Raw genomic sequence first — 8,573 nt, forward strand, 5'->3', positions numbered from 1 at the left:
AAAACTTACCTTTTCGAAAATTTCAGCCAGAAAAACGGCTCCCAAAAATTCTAGGTGATCCTTTTAGGGTAAAAATCCGTTTAAAATGGTCAATTATTCCATTTTTAAGACGTTCGAAAATCGTAGTACAGGCAGGGAAGCAAGAAATTTCACGACAAATACTCCGAAAATTCTAGATCTCAAATTGACGTTGGGTGCCCCTGATTACAAAATCAAATCTGCGTTGTATCGGCTCTCGTCCAAGACCCTGCATACCGAACAATTTTGAATGTTACACGTTGGGTTTTGCCCCGCTGATGTCCCCGCTTTTCCCGGTTTAAGGCAGGAGGGGGGGAGGGTGGATTTACATTGACTGGTGCATATTGCCCGACGACATCGTGACGAGGTGGAACATTGGGGTGTGTTAGTGACCGCAGAAATAAATCACCTGAAACCGCAACAAATCTCGATCAATACCTAAAACCGCATACAAAATCATCGTAAACAACTTAATATCTACAGATGAGATAAATTGGTGACACGAGTCATACGAAGTAAACCCAGTAGTTTTACATGGAATTTTTAGATACTATAGACGTGAACTCGCAAGGTTTGAAGCCTATAAAATGGGAGGATTTGTTAGAAAAAGGAAAAAATGGCCGCAATGCGTTTCGAACAGGTGCAAAGTTTCATTTTAGCGAAAAAAATATGGGGTGAGGGGCACTTTAAATCCCTATTAATTAGCTAACGCAAGAACACTGCAATTTGGAAAAAAGCAATGGAAGAGATGGAGGTTGATTTCGTGTGGAGCCGGGGAACATTAAAACTGAGCTGGTTTCGAAGACAAACAAAGCAGTCACCTAATGAGATCAAATTCTTGTCATGAATCATTTGAACAGTAGCTTGCAGTGCAGTATGGGTAATTACGAAGTAATGTTTATTTAATAACAAGCAAAATTCCATGGTGAAAAACGCATAACATAAACCCCATGTTTAAAGGCTAGTGCAGAAATCTGGCTAACCATATTGGCTGCTTAAGTTCGTATATACTCCTTCCGAGCCTCTGCAAACAAACCACCCTTTAAAACAAAGAAACAAAGCAAAAAAAATCATACAACTCCGTTCCGTCTTTCCACCTTAGATTTAACCTTTTACAAAAGTCATTCATAATGTAATCACACCCCAAACGAAAACGCATCATATAAATGCTTAACCATAGCTATCATTGAGAAGAGATATTAATGTGTCAGTAATGCCGGGTATATTCGGACAAAAAACCGAGTGATCCAAACAGGACTCGAACCCACGACCAGCTTCCCATTACTACTAGTTCAGCACGATGCTCTGCGACTCAGGAGTACTCGGAAAAATCCGAGTGCTCCTTTGCAAGAGTCGAACCTACGACCTTCCTTCCGATTACTAGTTCGGATGTTCTACCATGCCACTGAGCTACTGGAGACTTGTAGGAGTTGGACTATTAATTAAGACTAAGTTCAAGTGATAATCGCTTTGCATCCTCGGAGACCCAGGGGCAGATCGCGGAGACAAGGGGAAGTCTAAACCGGCAAAAGAAAATGGCGACTAAGAAAAGCAGGGCCAGAAAAGCCCCTGGGGACACGTCCTTACCAGACCAGTTCTAAACAGTAGAGGTCATTCTCAATTCTGATTGGTGCCGGAAATTCTTTGTGTTTTTCTGCCCAATCAGAGGTCAGCAGGCCTTGAAGTCGTTTCGTGTCTTCTTACACGGAAATCACTAGATCGCTATAGTTTTGCTCGAGGAGAAAAGTCTCAAACACAGCACAAAATGTACAGGAAATCGTTCGGAATATCGGCGGAGAAATACGCTGAACCTTTCGCAGGTATCGTTACAGTAGCGTATTTCCAAGTATGCGGGATTTGTTTTAAGATGTCCTCCCCGATTCACCTAAAATAGCAGTGATTAATTTTGATCAGACAATTATTTTTATTCTGCCCCCTTTTCTTAGTCGAAGTATTTCTAGATTTCTTTATACATGAATTGCGGTGGCAGAAACTTTACTAATCTCGAGAAATTCTAGATCGCACGGGCCACACCACAGGCAGCCCAAGCTCTCTTTATGAACCACACAAGGAACACAATATGGCGTCGAATTATAAGGGTTTGTATGGGATTTTCTACAAGATATCCATGGAGGTAGTTAAAAGTGGAAATATTCAATAAAAATGGCTTACCTTATTCCATACGTGTGTTGTTTGCTCCTGGTGTCGTTATTTTACCGATTTAACTTGATTTAAGCGATTTTTTTGAAACCTGGTTTTCTCTGAATAAAGAGGAGACACTTGTCTCCACGCTATGTTATAAATATATATGTACATGGAAGCAATCCAATGTAAACTCTCATTGTACCCGAAGAAGGCTGCTTTGGGCAGCCGAAATACTATAGTACATTACTAAATCAAATCTACGGCTCTTGTCCAAGACCCTGCGTACAGGAACAATTTTGAATGTCACACGTTGGGTTTTGCCCCGCCAATGTCCCCGCTTTTCCTGGGTTAAGGCAGGGAGGGGGGGGTGAATTTAGATTGACTGGTGCATAATGCCCGACGATATCGTGACGAGGTGGAACATTGGGGTCTGTTAGTGACCGCAGAAATAAATCACCTAAAACTGCAACAAATCTCGATCAATACCGAAAACCGCATACAAAATCATCGTAAACAATTTAATATCTACAGTTGTGATAAATTGGTGACACGAGCATCATACGAAATAAACTCAGTAGTTTTCACATGGAATTTGCAGATAGTATAGACGTGAACTCTGCGGATTCTCGGTTTTCACATGACGTCACGACCGCCATGTTGGTGCCCTAAACAAAGAAAAGGCGGCCATGTTGGTGCCCCGACCAAATCCTCCGGGAATTTAACTCTATTATTATGCAAACGCTTCCTTTTGTTTTCGTTGAAAAACATGGCTGTTGATCACGTGAATGAAAACCAGCAATAGTGTGATCTCTTGTTTCGTTTTAAACTGGAGTGAAACTCGCAAATTAAATTATCGAGAACATAAAGCTGGAAACATCTGCACAATAAGAAAAATATGTCATCAATTGCTATCAGTCAGTGGCCTATTTTTCAATAGACTTCCCGTGCTTTAAAACTAATCATGAAGACAATGGGGAACTTGACCAAGGACAACGGCGATGGCAACGAGAACGCCACAAATTTGCATATTCAGTGGGCAAAAACAATAGCTTTGCACTTTCTGCTCGTGCGTTTTTCACGTTTGTCCATTTCTTTGCCGTTGTCTGCAAAATCATAACAACGTGAAATAGCCAATTTGAAGTTTTATGACGTCAGCACTTGAAGATAAATTTTCATTTTCTCCCCTAAATTAAGCGCAGTTCCGACCAGAGTCATTTTTGAGCAACCACCACACCCTTGACCGTTGAAATAGTCACGAAGCGAATTTATATTTTGAGATCACGTTCTCGTTGTCGTCGACGTCGTCGTTGCTTTAAGTTCTTATCCTAGCATAAACTGCTTGACAAGGCCACACTGGCTACGATCACATATGGGCTACTAACTACAGTTAAGTCGGGGATAACTGTAGTTAGCTATTTCGGTAATGTGACCGCTTCTCTGTTCGCTCTAACTATAGTTAGAAAATTTACGCCTCGGTGATCCAAAACAATACAGACTAAGTATAGCTATACCCAAACAGGGCTCATGGGTTAGTCTTATAAAGGCCTGGCCAAACGCTCGCAGCATTTCAACGCAACATCTTGCAACATTGTTGGGCACAACATGTGGCATGCGTTTGGCCACCCTTTTGCGATATGTTGCAACATGTTGGATGATGTTGGATCGAATTTGAAAACGGTCAAATTTTTCATGCAACATTTTGGATGTTGCATGATGTTGTACTCATTTGGCCACGTTCACGCAACATTGTTGCCCTAGGGCATGCGCGTTAGGTCCACTTCTTGCGTTCCAGGGGCCTGGGGCACATGAACATTGACATGTGCGTTGAAAATGATGAAAATGTTGCGTGCGTTTGGCCACCCCGTTCAACACATGTCGCAACATGATGTTGGCTTGAAATGTTGCGAGTGTTTGGCCAGCCCTTTAAGTTTACAAACAAACAACCAATCAGAATGTGACAATTCTTTTCGCACTTGCGAGATGAGGATATATAAATATGCAAAATAAAAACCAAGCGTGAAGCGAGGGGAAAACCAAAAACAACAAGCAAAAAAATTACATACCACAAGGTAGCAACACGAGTAGCCTTCAAGCTTTTGTGCAGTCGTCCTTGTATTTGCTGCGATGAAACTGTAGTTAACTGCGTGGTGCGACAGCAAAGTCGACCGAAAGCACTAACTACAGTTAGGTACGATGTCACGTAACTTGACACTAACTTAAGTTAAACTTTAGTTACGTCGTAGGTGTGACCACAGCCATTGTTGAGTTGTAATTGTCATAGAAACAAAATATGTCCATGGGAGACTACACAAGTTCGTTGAAGGTTAATATATCGAAACAGACGGATGGTGGGCAAGCTTGAAATTGCATTGAAAAAATTACACAGAAATATTCGAACCATCGCCTTGGAGAGTGCAAACGAAGCTGATAGCGCTTCAGTACAAACTATGTTTCCGCAAACCAAAGCATGCTTTTTCTTATATATAGGAACATAAACAAAGTCCCCTTTAATTTCTTTTAAGGTGGCTCAAACGAATTTCAATAATTTGATGGGAATGTTTTATTCAAAGGATTAACTCTACAACACTGTTTCATGTAACGGCGGTTTCGGGGTGAAAGTAGAGAATGATGACAGGTTAAATTGAATTTTCGCATTTGTATGCTCACGTTGTTGTCAAAAGATCAAATTTAGTGATTTCCCTTCGTTGTTGTGCAGAGTACTGCACAAAAAAAACGTGTTAAAATGCGTGCTGCAAGTGCAACACGATCTGTTTTTCCCTTTCAACCGATAATATTCTTGTTTTGTGGCGTTGTTGTTGCCGCAGCCATAGTTGAAATTAAAGTGCCCCTCACCCCAAAAAATTTTTTTCGCTAAAATGAAGCTTGGCACCTGTTCGAAAGGAATTAGGGCTATTTTTTCCCTTTTGTAACAAATCCTGCCATTATATAGGCTTCAAAACTTGCGAAAAACCAAGCATCTTTTGTTCACGACCGAGTCAGAAGGGGAGTGGGTCTATTCCTGATTTGACGTCACAAACTGATTTACATAGAGGATATCACATGGCCGCTTGGGGATACGAATTTTATCTTCTCGTGCTGCAAGTATCTCTCATGCATGACTGAGCGAAGCGAACGAGTGAGAGATACTTTCAGCACGAGAAGATAAAATTCGTATCCCCGAGCGGCCATGTAATGTTCTGTTTGTTATATAGATATTGATGAAATGTCTTCATTTTCGAAATGATGAAAAAGTGGTCACCAACCGCTAAAACACTCATGTTGTGTAACATGAAACAAGATATGAAAGTTATGAAAAACAAATCATGATAATGATGAAAAGGTATATGAAATGAATCATATATTAACTGCGGATATGAAATCAAGTAAAGCTATGATCTTCGCATAGCTTTACTTGATTTCATATCCTCACATGTGAAAGATAAACATGATATGTTCACTGCGCGCGATGAAGATATGATTTTTTAGTAAAAGGAGAAATCCTGGTATCTCATCAATATTCCTATAACAAATTCCATTTAACTCTTTGTTAACATGCATGCAAAGTAGCTTGTGATGTCAAATCAGGAATAGACCCACTCCCCTTCTGACTCGATCGTGAACGAAAGATGCTTGGTTTTTCGCAAGTTTTGAAGCCTATAAAATGTCAGGATTTGTTAGAAAAAGGAAATGGTCGCAATGCGTTTCGAACAGGGGAACAGGTGCAAGGATTCATTTTAGGGAATAAAATATTTTGGGATGAGGGGCACTTTAAATCCCTATTAATGAGCTAACGCAAGACAACACTGCAATTTGGAAAAACGCAATGGAAGAGATGGAGGTTGATTTCGTGTGGAGCCGGGGAACTAGTTTCACGAAAACACATCATATAAATGCTTAATCATAACTAGATTTGAGAGGAGATATTAATCTGTCAATGAGACGGGCATACTCGGAAAAAAAACGAGTGCTCCTAACAGCAGTCGAACCCACGACCAGCTTCCCATTACTACTAGTTCAGCATGATGCTCTACGACTCAGGAATACTCGGAAAGAATCCGAGTGCTATTTTGGAAGAGTCGAACCTACGATCTTCCTTCCGATTACTAGTTCGGATGTTCTACCATAGACCTTATTCATAAATGGCGGTCTCATTTATAATTCTTTTTTCCAAGTGCAAATTAGCCTACCAAGCTTCATTTTAGAGCAAGAATTATTTTCAATTAACAGTATGGTATAGAGGCTTGGTAGGCTAATGTGCACTTGGACAAAAGAATCATAAATTGACCGCCATTTATGAATAAGGTCTATACCACTGAGCTACTGGAGACTTGTAGGAGTTGGACTATTAATTAAGACTAAGTTCAAGTGATAATCGCCTTGCATACTGCTCGGGACTAAAACGTCAAATGGTGGCACATAGAGTGTTTCCACATGACGTCACGGAGGTCATGTTGGACGTGTGAAACAAAGAAACAGCGGCCATATTGTAGGAGTGAAATATTCTATTGGGAATTGAATTCCATTTTTATGCAAATTCTTCCTTTCGTTTTAGTATGCAAATATTGCTGCTGGTCACATGAACGAAAACACTCTATAGCAATGATAACAAATGTGGTGGAAAGTTTTTTAGCCCGGTAAACGAATGAGAGCAGATCTTAATCTTAAAGTGACACGGGCGTACCGTTGAACTACAACTAACCACAACTATCACAGTCGTAACTATTACTAAATTGTAGAATCTGAATGGTTCTGTGAGCGCCTATTTGTAGCGTAATTGGCGTGCAATCCCGTGGGTGTCGAATTACAGGTATACAATTGCATACCTGTGATTGGACACCTACGCCATTTTGCGCGTCAATCACATGCACTTGGATGGGGTCTTTCTTGCTGTTTTCCCACTGTTTGCAAAACAGATTGAAAAAAATTTAACTTTTTTGCACAAAAAGGTAATCAAAGACTTTTATCCTCAAATTTCTCTATTTGGGATGTTAGTTTGGTTACAAGTTATTTAAGGACTCTCGCATCATCAGAGTTGTTATCGCTTAACGGAGCTGACTCTTAAGACAGTTTGGCTTCTAGCAGTCAATTCATCTGTTGGACTTGAATCACGTGTCCGTTTCAGATAACCTGATTGTTTTCGTTATTCTAGAGCCCGTCAAGACGACACGCCCTGGGAAAGTTCAGCCCAGGATTTCTATTCCTAGTTTTCCACAGGACTCTCGTCGGTGTCCCTGTTTGCATGTAAAACAATATATTGAGAAGACCAAGCACCTAAGGTCTTGTGACAGGTTGTTTATTTCATATTGTAAAACCATACAAATCGGTAGGTTCCAGCAGTATTGCCAGGTGGCTAAAGAGGGTTCTTAAGTCTGGGAATATCGATACTTCTGTAATATCTAAGGCCTTATTCAAGTTCAAAGGTGCAACGTAAACGGTCTCAGATATTATGAAGCTAGCTGACTGGTCTAGAACGTATACGTTTAACAAGTACTACTACAAGCCTATTGTGGCGTCAGATACTTCCTCTGTCAGCAAGTATTCCCTTTCGTAATATGGGTCTCGGCGGTTATTAAAAGGAATTGTGCTAGCAGTCTACTGGTTTTCTTTGTGTTACTTTTCAGTGGTATTGGCATCGGGCTTTGAACAAGCATGATAAGGGCATAATGTGGAGTGTGACGAAAGAGAATCTTAATTTAGACGAAAGGTACACTTACCTTGAAGGATAATTGTAATTCTCTGAGCCACACGGAGCATTATGACCTTCTTCGTTACCCACCCTGTTCTTATTCGCCCTATGCTTAGCTGCCTCATACCCTCCCCTCCCTTCGTCAATGTCAAATGTTTTGTTTTTTCACTCAAGAAGAAGGCGCCTGACCTTGCTTAACAGTGGTTTATGTACCTTTGAATGTGCATAACAATGGTTTTTTTTGGAACGTGGGCGATATGTGCATGCGCAAGGAAGTATACATGAGAAAGGTCATACCAGAAACCCATAAGGATTGAAACGTGTAACGCGCGTTCCAGCTTCCGAATATTCAGTGCGAACTGATTGGTTGAATGTTTCAGTGCTAAGTACCATATTTGGAAACCCCTCGCTCTTGTTGTCCCAAATATGGTACTTAGCAAATTGAATATTCGGAAGCTTGTTTCCTAGCACACAAGGGGCCGTTACACGTTTCAACCCTTATGGGTTTCTGGTCATAATTAACAATTGTTCTTTGAAATCGAGGTGAATAGTGGTAGAATATTTACCGACCGGTCTGTAAGAGCATTTCACTGCATTCTCAGCCCATTAAAAAGTTTACTAAGAAAATAGTAAGGTGCGTCATGGTATCATTTATACAATATTTTCCCTTTAGAGATTTGATGTTACCATCAGGAAATTCACTGACTAAAGTAATGAACACGAG

The sequence above is a fragment of the Montipora capricornis genome, chromosome 12, assembly GCF_036669925.1.
Source record: "Montipora capricornis isolate CH-2021 chromosome 12, ASM3666992v2, whole genome shotgun sequence".
Taxonomy (NCBI): domain Eukaryota; kingdom Metazoa; phylum Cnidaria; class Anthozoa; order Scleractinia; family Acroporidae; genus Montipora; species Montipora capricornis.